The sequence below is a fragment of the Prionailurus viverrinus genome, chromosome X (genome assembly GCF_022837055.1).
Source record: "Prionailurus viverrinus isolate Anna chromosome X, UM_Priviv_1.0, whole genome shotgun sequence".
In the NCBI taxonomy this organism is placed as follows: domain Eukaryota; kingdom Metazoa; phylum Chordata; class Mammalia; order Carnivora; family Felidae; genus Prionailurus; species Prionailurus viverrinus.
The window spans coordinates 68,108,134-68,119,108 of NC_062579.1; positions in this window are offsets into that span (position 1 = coordinate 68,108,134).

The window sequence follows — 10,975 nt, forward strand, 5'->3', positions numbered from 1 at the left end:
GCACATAGTAATTAAAGTGGCAAAAAAATAGTCATAAAGAATTTTAAAAGTTGCTAGAGAAAAGAAGACAGTTATATACAAAGGAAAGCCAATATGGCTATCAGCTGATTTTTCAGAAAAAAAAAATTGCAAGTCAGAAGTGAATAGCATTATGTATTCAAAGTGCTGGAAAGGAAAAATCTTCAGCCAAAAATACTTTATCCAGCAACACCAACATTCAGATTAGAAGGAAATATAAAGAGTTTCCAAGACAAACAAAAGTTAAAAGAATACAAATCTAATAAACCAGCCCTACAAGAAATGTTAATGGGGACACTGAGTGGAAAACAAAAACCATAAGTAAGATTAAGAAAAATAAAACATGGGGTGCCTGGGTGGCTCAGTCAGTTGAGCAGCCGACTTTGGCTCAAGTCTTGATCTCACAGCTCGTGAGTTCAAGCCCTGCGTCGGGCTCTGTGCTGACAGCTCAGAGCCTGGAGCCTGCTTCAGATTCTGTGTCTCCCTCTCTCTCTCTGCCCCAACCCACTCATATTCTGTCTCTGTCTCTCTCAAAAATAAATAAACATTAATTAAAAAAAAAAGAAAAAAGAAAAATAAGAAGTGCAAATAAAAATAAGTATATATGTAAAAATCATTCAAGAGGAGAACAAAATAAAAAGAATATAAAAGATGACAACAAACATATGACACTTGGAGTGCACAGAAGTAAAGAATGAGTTAAAAATTAAGTGACGGTCAGCTTAAAATATATTTACAAAGACAAAGATATTATATATAAACTGAATGGTAACTGCAAATCTAAAAACAGTAATAGATTTGCAAAGAGAGAAAGGAGTCCATGTAAAGAAAACAAAGAAACTGTGAGAGAGGGGGAAGAAAGGATCAGAGAAAAATTATAAAACCAACCACAAAACAAGTAACAAAATCGCAGTGAGTATATATCTATCAATAGCTATTTTGAAAGTAAATGGACTAAATGGTTCAATCAAAAGACATAGGATGACATAGTGGGTAAAAACAAGAACAATATATATGTTGTCTACAAGAGACTCATTTTAGACATAAAGTGACCTGCAGGTTGAAAGGGAGAAGATGGAGAAAGTTATCATGCAAATGACTGTCAAAAGAAAGCCAGGGTAGCAATACTTATATCGCACAAAATATACTTTAAAACACAGTCTGTAAAAAAGAGACTTTTCTTTCTTTCTTTCTTTCTTTCTTTCTTTCTTTCTTTCTTTCTTTCCTTTTTAGTTTCTATACCATTTATTTCTGTTCTAATCTTTCTCTTTTCCTTCCTAATGCTGGGTTTCAGTTTTGTTTGTTGTTCTCTTTCTAGCTCCTAGCTCCTTTAGGTTTTATAACTACTAAAAATAAAGGGGACTATATAATAATAAAGAGGACAATTCAAGAAGAAGATATAACAATTGTAAAATCTATGAACCCAACATGAAAACACCCAATACATAAAAAAAGTTAATAACCAACATAAGTTAACCAATTGATAGAAACACAATAATAGTAAGGAACTTTAACATCCTACTTAAATCAAAGGACAGATCATCCAAACCAAAAATAAATAAAGTAAGAGTGGCTTTGAATGACACACCATACCAGATGGTCTTAACAGATATATTCAGAGTATTCAATCATAACACTAAAGAATACACATTCTTTCCAAGTGCACATGGAATGTACTCAAGAATAAATCATATATTAGGCCACAAAACAAGTCTCAACATATTGAAAAATATCTAAGTAATACCATGATCTTTTCTGACCACAATGCTATAAAATTAGAAATCAACCACAAGAAAAAATCTGGAAACACCACAGACACATGAATATTAAAAAACATGCTAGTGAACAATATATGTGTCAATCAAGAAATCAAAGGATACATCAAAAAGTACAGGGAAGCAGGGTACACCTGGGTGGCTCAGTCAGTCAAGTGTTTTACTCTTGATTTTGGCTCAGCTCATGATCCCATGGGTTCATGAGTTCAAGCCCCATGTTGGATTGACCACAAAGCCTGCTTGGGATTCTCCTGCTCTCTCTACCCCTCCAGCACTTGTGTGCTCTCTCTCCCTCCCTCCCTCCCTCCCTCCCTCCCTCTCTCTCTCTCTCACTCTCCCTGTCTCTCTCAAAATAAATAAACATTTTTAAAGTACATGGGAGCAAATGAAAATAAAATTGCAATGGTCCAAGACCTTTGAAATACAGAAAAAGTGGTTCTAAGAGGGAAGTTTATAGAAATACAGACCTACCTCCAGAAGTCAGAAAAATCCCAAATAAATAATATAACCTCAAAACCTAAAGGAACTAGAGGCACCTGAGTGGCTCAGTTGGTGAACATCTGACCTTGGCTCAGGTCATGATCTCATGGCTTGAGAGTTTGAGCCTTGCTTCGGGGTCTGTGCTCACAGCTCACACAGAGCCTGGAGCCTGCTTCAGATTCTTTGTCTTCCATTCTCTCTGCTCTACCTCTGCTCACCCTCTGTCTCTGTCTCTCTTTCAAAAAGAAATAAATATTTTTAAAAAATTAAAAAAAAAACTAAAGGAGCTAGAAGAACAGCACATAAAACTGAAAACCAACATAAAAGAAAAAAACTGATAAAGATTAGAGAAGCATGAGGAGTTAAGATGGCTGAGTAGTATGGAGACCCTGGGCAATCCTCATCCCAGAAATACAGCTGTTTTGAGGTCAGATTACTTGGAAAACCCAGGAAATAGATCAGCACAGTGGCAGAAAGATCTCCACAGTTGGAAGGAAGCAGCTTGGCAGATGCGAGGTACATGGATGTGAATTGGGGGAGAAATGGCAGAACTGTGGATAAGAGGGAACTCTTTCCATAAAGAGACAAATGGGAGAGAAAGAGGGAGGGGTTGGGAAAGTGTGGCATCTAGTTAGCACAAGAGGAAAACCTCTTTTGACCATGGACTGAAGAGAGAGAAGTTCTGAGTGTCCCAGTTATTTTTTGCAGACAGCTTTTGGAGCTCAAACTCAGAGATTTCAGAAGTGCGTGAATTTCTCCAGAGAAGAGCTGAGAAGAGTGCTCCAGGGGAGTGGGAAGCTGGCCCTGGAGTGCATAGAGTGGTGTGGGCATCTTTAGGGTTCACAGAGAGGAAAGAGTCCCCTTTCTGAAGTACTTTTGGGAGAGGGTTTATTGTCTCCCCAAGGACAAAAGACCCTGCAGGTGCCAGTCAAAGGTCTTTCCTCAGCAGGGTGGAGAGTCTCTACTCTGGAGGAGGGGTGCCAGCTCCTTTAAAACTTTGGGTTTTAAAGCACTGCACTGCACAAGGAGAAAGCACAGCACTGCAACAAGGAGAAAGCACAGGATAGTTGTGGCATAGGGCAAGCTGACTTCTCTTGCTTTTCTGTGAGGGCTTCCTGAACGGTTGGAGTTGGGACCCTTGGCCCAGGGATGAGAGATTGGGGTGGCATCATTATCTCCCTCCAACACCAAAACAGTGGAACTTCAGAGAGCAACACAGCAGCCCCCAGGGGAAGAGGGAGCTGCTTACACAAAACCACACACCTCCAAGCCTGGCAACTGCTTGTTTACTGGGGCAAGACTGACTCACAGCCAATGCAGCCAGGCTCTCTGGCAGACCATCACAGCCAGTACCACCCAGTTACCAGTAGATAACTCTTATTTTTCCTCATTCTCCTTTTTTACTTTTGGTATCAGGCTCATAGTTTCTTATTTGTTTTTTAGTCATTTCATTTCATCTTTTTTTAAATCAGGTTTTTTAAAATTCTTTTCTTTTACCTTCTTTTCCCTTTTCTCCTTTTTCTTTTTTTCATTACTTTTCCTTGGAATCAGCCTTATAGGTTTTCGATTCTCTGTTTTTTTTAGACTTTCTTTTTCTCTTAGTATAGGATCACACTTCCACCACCCTTTTTTTCTCATGGTTACTTAAACAAATAAATCAAAGCACACCTAATTAAAGATCTTAACACTCCACCACTGCAAGCAAGGAGGAGCTCTGCAGAAGACCGACCAGTGGGACAGAGCAGCCAAAATGCAACAGCAGAGTGCACAGATAATATATCATAAACACATCCTGGAGGGCAAGGCTTAGTGAGTTTTATGACCACTTTTTAATATAACATTATTCTCAGGTCCAGGAAACATAACAATCTTTTAAAACATGTAAAAGACATAAATTTAGCCAAAATGACAAGACAAAGGAATTCTCAAAAGAAAGTGCAGCCAAGGACTTATCTGTACAATAATTTAGAATAACAGTCATAAGACTACTAATTGGGCTTGAAAAAATCATAGAAGACACCAGAGAAACCTTTTCTGCAGAGATGAAAGACCTAAGAACTAGTCAGGATGAATTTAAAAAAAATATGCTATCATTGAGATGAAAAATAAACTAGAAAAGGTGACAGTGAGAATGGAAGAAGTAGAGGTGAGAATAGGTGAAATAAAAAATAATTATAGAAAATAATGAAGCAGAATAAAAGAGGTAAAGGAAGTTACTAGATTATGAGGTGAGGTGTAGAGTACTAAGTAATTACATGAAACAAAACAAGACCTATATTATAAGAGGCTGAGAAGAAAAAGAACAAGAAAAAAGGGCAGAAAGTTTATTTAGACAAATTGTAGCTGAGAACTTCCATAACATGGGTAAAAAACAGACATCCAAGTCTGAGAGGCACAGAAAACTCCCTTCAAAATCAACAAAAACAGGGGGCCTGTATTAGGTGGCTAAGTCCTTTGACCGTCCAACTTTGGGTCAGGTCATGATCTCACTGTTCGTGGGTTCGAGCCCCATGTCATGTTTTGTGCTGACAGCTTGGAGCCTGAGACCTGCTTCAGATTCTGTGTCTTCCTCTCTTTCTGTCCCTCCCCTGCTCTCATTCTGTCTCTCCGTGTCTCAAAAGTACATAAACATTTAAAAAAAATCAACAAAAACAGGTCAGCACCAGAACATATCATAGTGAGACTTGCACAATACAAGGGGATAGAGAATTCTGAAAGCACCTAAGGACAAAAGGTCCTTAACATACAAGGGTAGACACAGAAGATTAGTAGGAGACCTGCCCACTGAAACATTGGAGAGACTGGCTGGAAATATTCAATGTGCAGAATTAAAAAGATATGCAGCCAAGAATCCTTTATCCAACAAGGATGTCATTCCTTTCTCAGGCAAGCATAGCTAAAGGAATTTGTGATGATTAAACCAGCCCTGCAACAGGGACTATCTGAGTGGAGGAAAAAAAAAAAGAACAAAGCAGCAATATGACAAAAGACAAGAAAACATAGCCAGAAACACCAAATCTACAGATGACACAATGACACTAAGTTCATATCTTTTAATAATCACTATGAGTGCAAATGGAAGAAATACACCAAACAAAAGACATAGGATATCATAATGGATTAAAAAACAAAGACCCATCTATATAATGCCTACAAGAGATCTATTTTAGACCTAAGGCACCTGCAGATTGAAGTTAGGGGATGGAGAACCGCCTATTATGCTACTGGATGACAGAAGAAAGATGACATAGCCATACTTATATCAGACCAACTAGATCTTAAAACAAAGGCTGTAACAAGAGATGAAGAAGTGCATTATATCATAATTATGGGGTCTATCCATCAATATGATCTAACAATTGTCAATATTTATGCCCCCAAATCAGGACACAAATATATAAATCATTTAATAATAAATATAAAGAAACTCATTGATAATAATGCCATAGTGGTAGGAGACATTAATTCCCCACTTACAACAATGGATAGGCCATTTCAGCAGAAAATCAACAAGGAAACAATGGCTTTGAATGACACACTGGACCGGACGGACTTAACAGATATATTCAGAACATTTCATTTTAAAATTTTTTAATGTTTATTTATTTTTGAGAGACAGAGAGAGACAGAACAAGTGGGTAAGGAGTGGAGAGAGAGGGAGATGCAGAATCCAAAGCAGGCTCCAGGCTCTGAGCTGTCAGCACAGAGCCTGACATGGGGCTTGAACTCACAAACCACAAGATCATGACCTTAGCCGAATTCAGTGCTTAACCGTGTGAGCCACCCAGGAGCCCCAAGAACATTTCATCTTAAAGCAGCAGAATACACATTCTCTCAGGTATACATGGAACATTCTCCAGAATAGATCACACCCCGGGTCACTTTCAACAGGTACAAAAATATTGAGACCTTATCATGCATATTATCAGATCACAGTGGTGTGAAACTGGAAATCAATGATAAAAAAATGTAGAAAGCCCTCAAATATATGGACATGAAAGAAAACCTTACTAGTGAATGAATGGGTTAATCTGGAATTTTTTTTTTTTAAATTAAACAAAAAAACAAACATGGAAGCAAATGAAAATGAAAACACAACAATCCAAAGCCTTTGGGATGCAGCAAAGACAGTCCTGAGATAAAAATAAATTGCAATTCAGGCCTATATCAAGAAACAAGAGAGTCCCAAATACACAACTTAACCTTACACTTAAGGGATCTAGAAAAGGAGCGGCTTATAAGATAAAAGGAAATAATAATGATTAGAGCAGAAATAAATCATATAGAAAGGAAAAAAAAACCAAAAAAGTAGAACGGATCAAAGAAACTAAAAGTTCTTTTTCAAAGAATAAACATTGTTGATAAACTCCTAGCCAGAATTTTCTTTTTTTTATTATTTTTATTTTATATATGAAATTTATTGTCAAATTGGTTTCCATACAACACCCAGTGCTCATCCCAAAAGGTGCCCTCCTCAATACCCATCACCCACCCTCTCCTCCCTCCCACCCCCCATCAACCCTCAGTTTGTTCTCAGTTTTTAACAGTCTCTTATGCTTTAGCTCTTTCCACTCTAACCTCTTTTTTTTTCCTTCCCCTCCCCCATGGGTTCCTATTAAGTTTCTCAGGATCCACATAAGAGTGAAACCATATGGTATCTGTCTTTCTCTGTATGGCTTATTTCACTTAGCATCACACTCTCCAGTTCCATCCACGTTGCTACAAAAGGCCATATTTCATTTTTTCTCATTGCCACGTAGTATTCCATTGTGTATATAAACCACAATTTCTTTATCCATTCATCAGTTGATGGACATTTAGGATCTTTCCATAATTTGGCTATTGTTGAGAGTGCTGCTATGAACATTGGGGTACAAGTGCCCCTATGCATCAGTACTCTTGTATCCCTTGGGTAAATTCCTAGCAGTGCTATTGCTGGGTCATAGGGTAGATCTATTTTTAATTTCCTGAGGAACCTCCACACTGCGTTCCAGAGCGGCTGCACCAATTTGCATTCCCACCAACAGTGCAAGAGGGTTCCTGTTTCTCCACATCCTCGCCAGCATCTATAGTCTCCTGATTTGTTCATTTTGGCCACTCTGACTGGCGTGAGGTGATACCTGAGTGTGGTTTTGATTTGTATTTCCCTGATAAGGAGCGACGCTGAACATCTTTTCATGTGCCTGTTGGCGATCCGGATGTCTTCTTTAGAGAAGTGTCTATTCATGTTTTCTGCCCATTTCTTCACTGGGTTATTTGTTTTTCGGGTGTGGAGTTTGGTGAGCTCTTTATAGATTTTGGATACTAGCCCTTTGTCCAATATGTCATTTGCGAATATCTTTTCCCATTCCGTTGGTTGCCTTTTAGTTTTGTTGGTTGTTTCCTTTGCTGTGCAGAAGCTTTTTATCTTCATAAGGTCCCAGTAATTCACTTTTGCTTTTAATTCCCTTGCCTTTGGGGATGTGTCGAGTAAGAGATTGCTACGGCTGAGGTCAGAGAGGTCTTTTCCTGCTTTCTCCTCTAAGGTTTTGATGGTTTCCTGTCTCACATTCAGGTCCTTTATCCATTTTGAGTTTATTTTTGTGAATGGTGTGAGAAAGTGGTCTAGTTTCAACCTTCTGCATGTTGCTGTCCAGTTCTCCCAGCACCATTTGTTAAAGAGACTGTCTTTTTTCCATTGGATGTTCTTTCCTGCTTTGTCAAAGATGAGTTGGCCATACGTTTGTGGGTCTAGTTCTGGGGTTTCTATTCTATTCCATTGGTCTATGTGTCTGTTTTTGTGCCAATACCATGCTGTCTTGATGATGACAGCTTTGGAGTAGAGGCTAAAGTCTGGGATTGTGATGCCTCCTGCTTTGGTCTTCTTCTTCAAAATTCCTTTGGCTATTCGGGGCCTTTTGTGGTTCCATATGAATTTTAGGATTGCTTGTTCTAGTTTCGAGAAGAATGCTGGTGCAATTTTGATTGGGATTGCATTGAATGTGTAGATCGCTTTGGGTAGTATTGACATTTTGACAATATTTATTTTTCCAATCCATGAGCAGGGAATGTCTTTCCATTTCTTTAAATCTTCTTCAATTTCCTTCATAAGCTTTCTATAGTTTTCAGCATACAGATCCTTTACATCTTTGGTTAGATTTATTCCTAGGTATTTTATGCTTCTTGGTGCAATTGTGAATGGGATCAGTTTCTTTATTTGTCTTTCTGTTGCTTCATTGTTAGTGTGTAAGAATGCAACTGATTTCTTTACATTGATTTTGTATCCTGCAACTTTGCTGAATTCATGTATCAGTTCTAGCAGACTTTTGGTGGAGTCTATCGGATTTTCCATGTATAATATCATGTCATCTGCAAAAAGCGAAAGCTTGACTTCATCTTTGACAATTTTGATGCCTTTGATTTCCTTTTGTTGTCTGATTGCTGATGCTAGAACTTCCAGCACTATGTTAAACAACAACGGTGAGAGTGGGCATCCCTGTCGTGTTCCTGATCTCAGGGAAAAAGCTCTCAGTTTTTCCCCATTGAGGATGATGTTAGCTGTGGGCTTTTCATAAATGGCTTTTATGATCTTTAAGTATGTTCCTTCTATCCCGACTTTCTCAAGGGTTTTTATTAAGAAAGGGTGCTGGATTTTGTCGAAGGCCTTTTCTGCATCGATTGACAGGATCATATGGTTCTTCTCTTTTTTTTTGTTACTGTGATGTATCACGTTGATTGGTTTGTGAATGTTGAACCAGCCCTGCATCCCAGGAATGAATCCCACTTGGTCATGGTGAATAATTCTTTTTATCTGCCGTTGAATTCGATTTGTTAGTATCTTATTGAGAATTTTTGCATCTATATTCATCATGGATATTGGCGGGTAGTTCTCTTTTTTTACTGGGTCTCTGTCTGGTTTAGGAATCAAAGTAATACTGGCTTCATAGAAGGAGTCTGGAAGTTTTCCTTCCCTTTCTATTTCTTGGAATAGCTTGAGAGGATAGGTATTATCTCTGCTTTAAACGTCTGGTAGAACTCCCCTGGGAAGCCATCTGGTCCTGGACTCTTATTTGTTGGGAGATTTTTGATAAACGATTCAATTTCTTCGCTGGTTATGGGTCTGTTAAAGCTTTCTATTTCCTTCTGATTGAGTTTTGCAAGCGTGTGGGTGTTCAGGAATTTGTCCATTTCTTCCAGGTTGTCCAATTTGTTGGCATATAAGTTTTCATAGTATTCCCTGATAATTGTTTGTATCTCTGAGGGATTGGTTGTAATAATTCCATTTTCATTCATGATTTTATCTATTTGGGTCATCTCCCTTTTCTTTTTGAGAAGCCTGGCTAGAGGTTTGTCAATTTTGTTTATTTTTTCAAAAAACCAACTCTTGGTTTCGTTGATCTGCTCTACAGTTTTTTAGATTCTATATTGTTTATTTCTGCTCTGATCTTTATTATTTCTCTTCTTCTGCTGGGTTTAGGCTGCCTTTGCTCTCTGCTTCTAGTTCCTTTAGGTGTGCTGTTAGATTTTGTATTTGGGATTTTTCTTGTTTCTTGAGATAGGCCTGGATTGCAATGTATTTCCCCTCAGGACTGCCTTTGCTGCGTCCCAAAGCGTTTGGATTGTTGTATTTTCATTTTCGTTTGTTTCCATATATTATTTTTTATTTCTTCTCTAATTGCCTGGTTGACCCACTCACTCGTTAGTAGGGTGTTCTTTAACCTCCATGCTTTTGGAGGTTTTCCAGACTTTTTTCTGTGGTTGATTTCAAGCTTCATAGCATTGTGGTCTGAAAGTATGCATGGTATAATTTCAATTCTTGTCAACTTATGAAGGGCTGTTTTGTGACCCAGTATGTGATCTATCTTGGAGAATGTTCCATGTGCACTCGAGAAGAAAGTATATTCTGTTGCTTTGGGATGCAGAATTCTAAATAGATCTGTCAAGTCCATCTGATCCAATGTATCATTCAGGGCCCTTGTTTCTTTATTGACCATGTGTCTAGATGATCTATCCATTTCTGTAAGTGGGGTGTTAAAGTCCCCTGCAATTACCACATTCTTATCAATAAGGTTGCTTATGTTTGTGAGTAATTGTTTTATATATTTGGGGGCTCCGGTATTCGGTGCATAGACATTTATAATTGTTAGCTCTTCCTGATGGATAGACCCTGTAACTATTATATAATGTCCTTCTTCATCTCTTGTTACAGCCTTTAATTTAAAGTCTAGTTTGTCTGATATAAGTATGACTACTCCAGCTTTCTTTTGGCTTCCGGTAGCATGATAAATAGTTCTCCATCCCCTCACTCTCAATCTAAAGGTGTCCTCAGGTCTAAAATGAGTCTCTTGTAGACAGCAGATAGATGGGTCTTGTTTTTTTTTATCCATTCTGATACACTATGTCTTTGGGTTGGAGCATTTAATCCATTTACATTCAGTGTTATTATAGAAAGATACGGGTTTAGAGTCATTGTGATGTCTGTATGTTTTATGCTTGTAGTGATGTCTCTGGGACTTTGTCTCACAGGGTCCCCCTTAGGATCTCTTGTAGGGCTGGTTTAGTGGTGACAAATTCCTTCAGTTTTTGTTTGTTTGGGAAGACCTTTATCTCTCCTTCTATTCTAAACGACAGACTTGCTGGATAAAGGATTCTCGGCTGCATATTTTTTCTGTCTAGCACACTGAAAATCTCGTGCCAATTCTTTGTGGCCTGCCAAGTTTCAA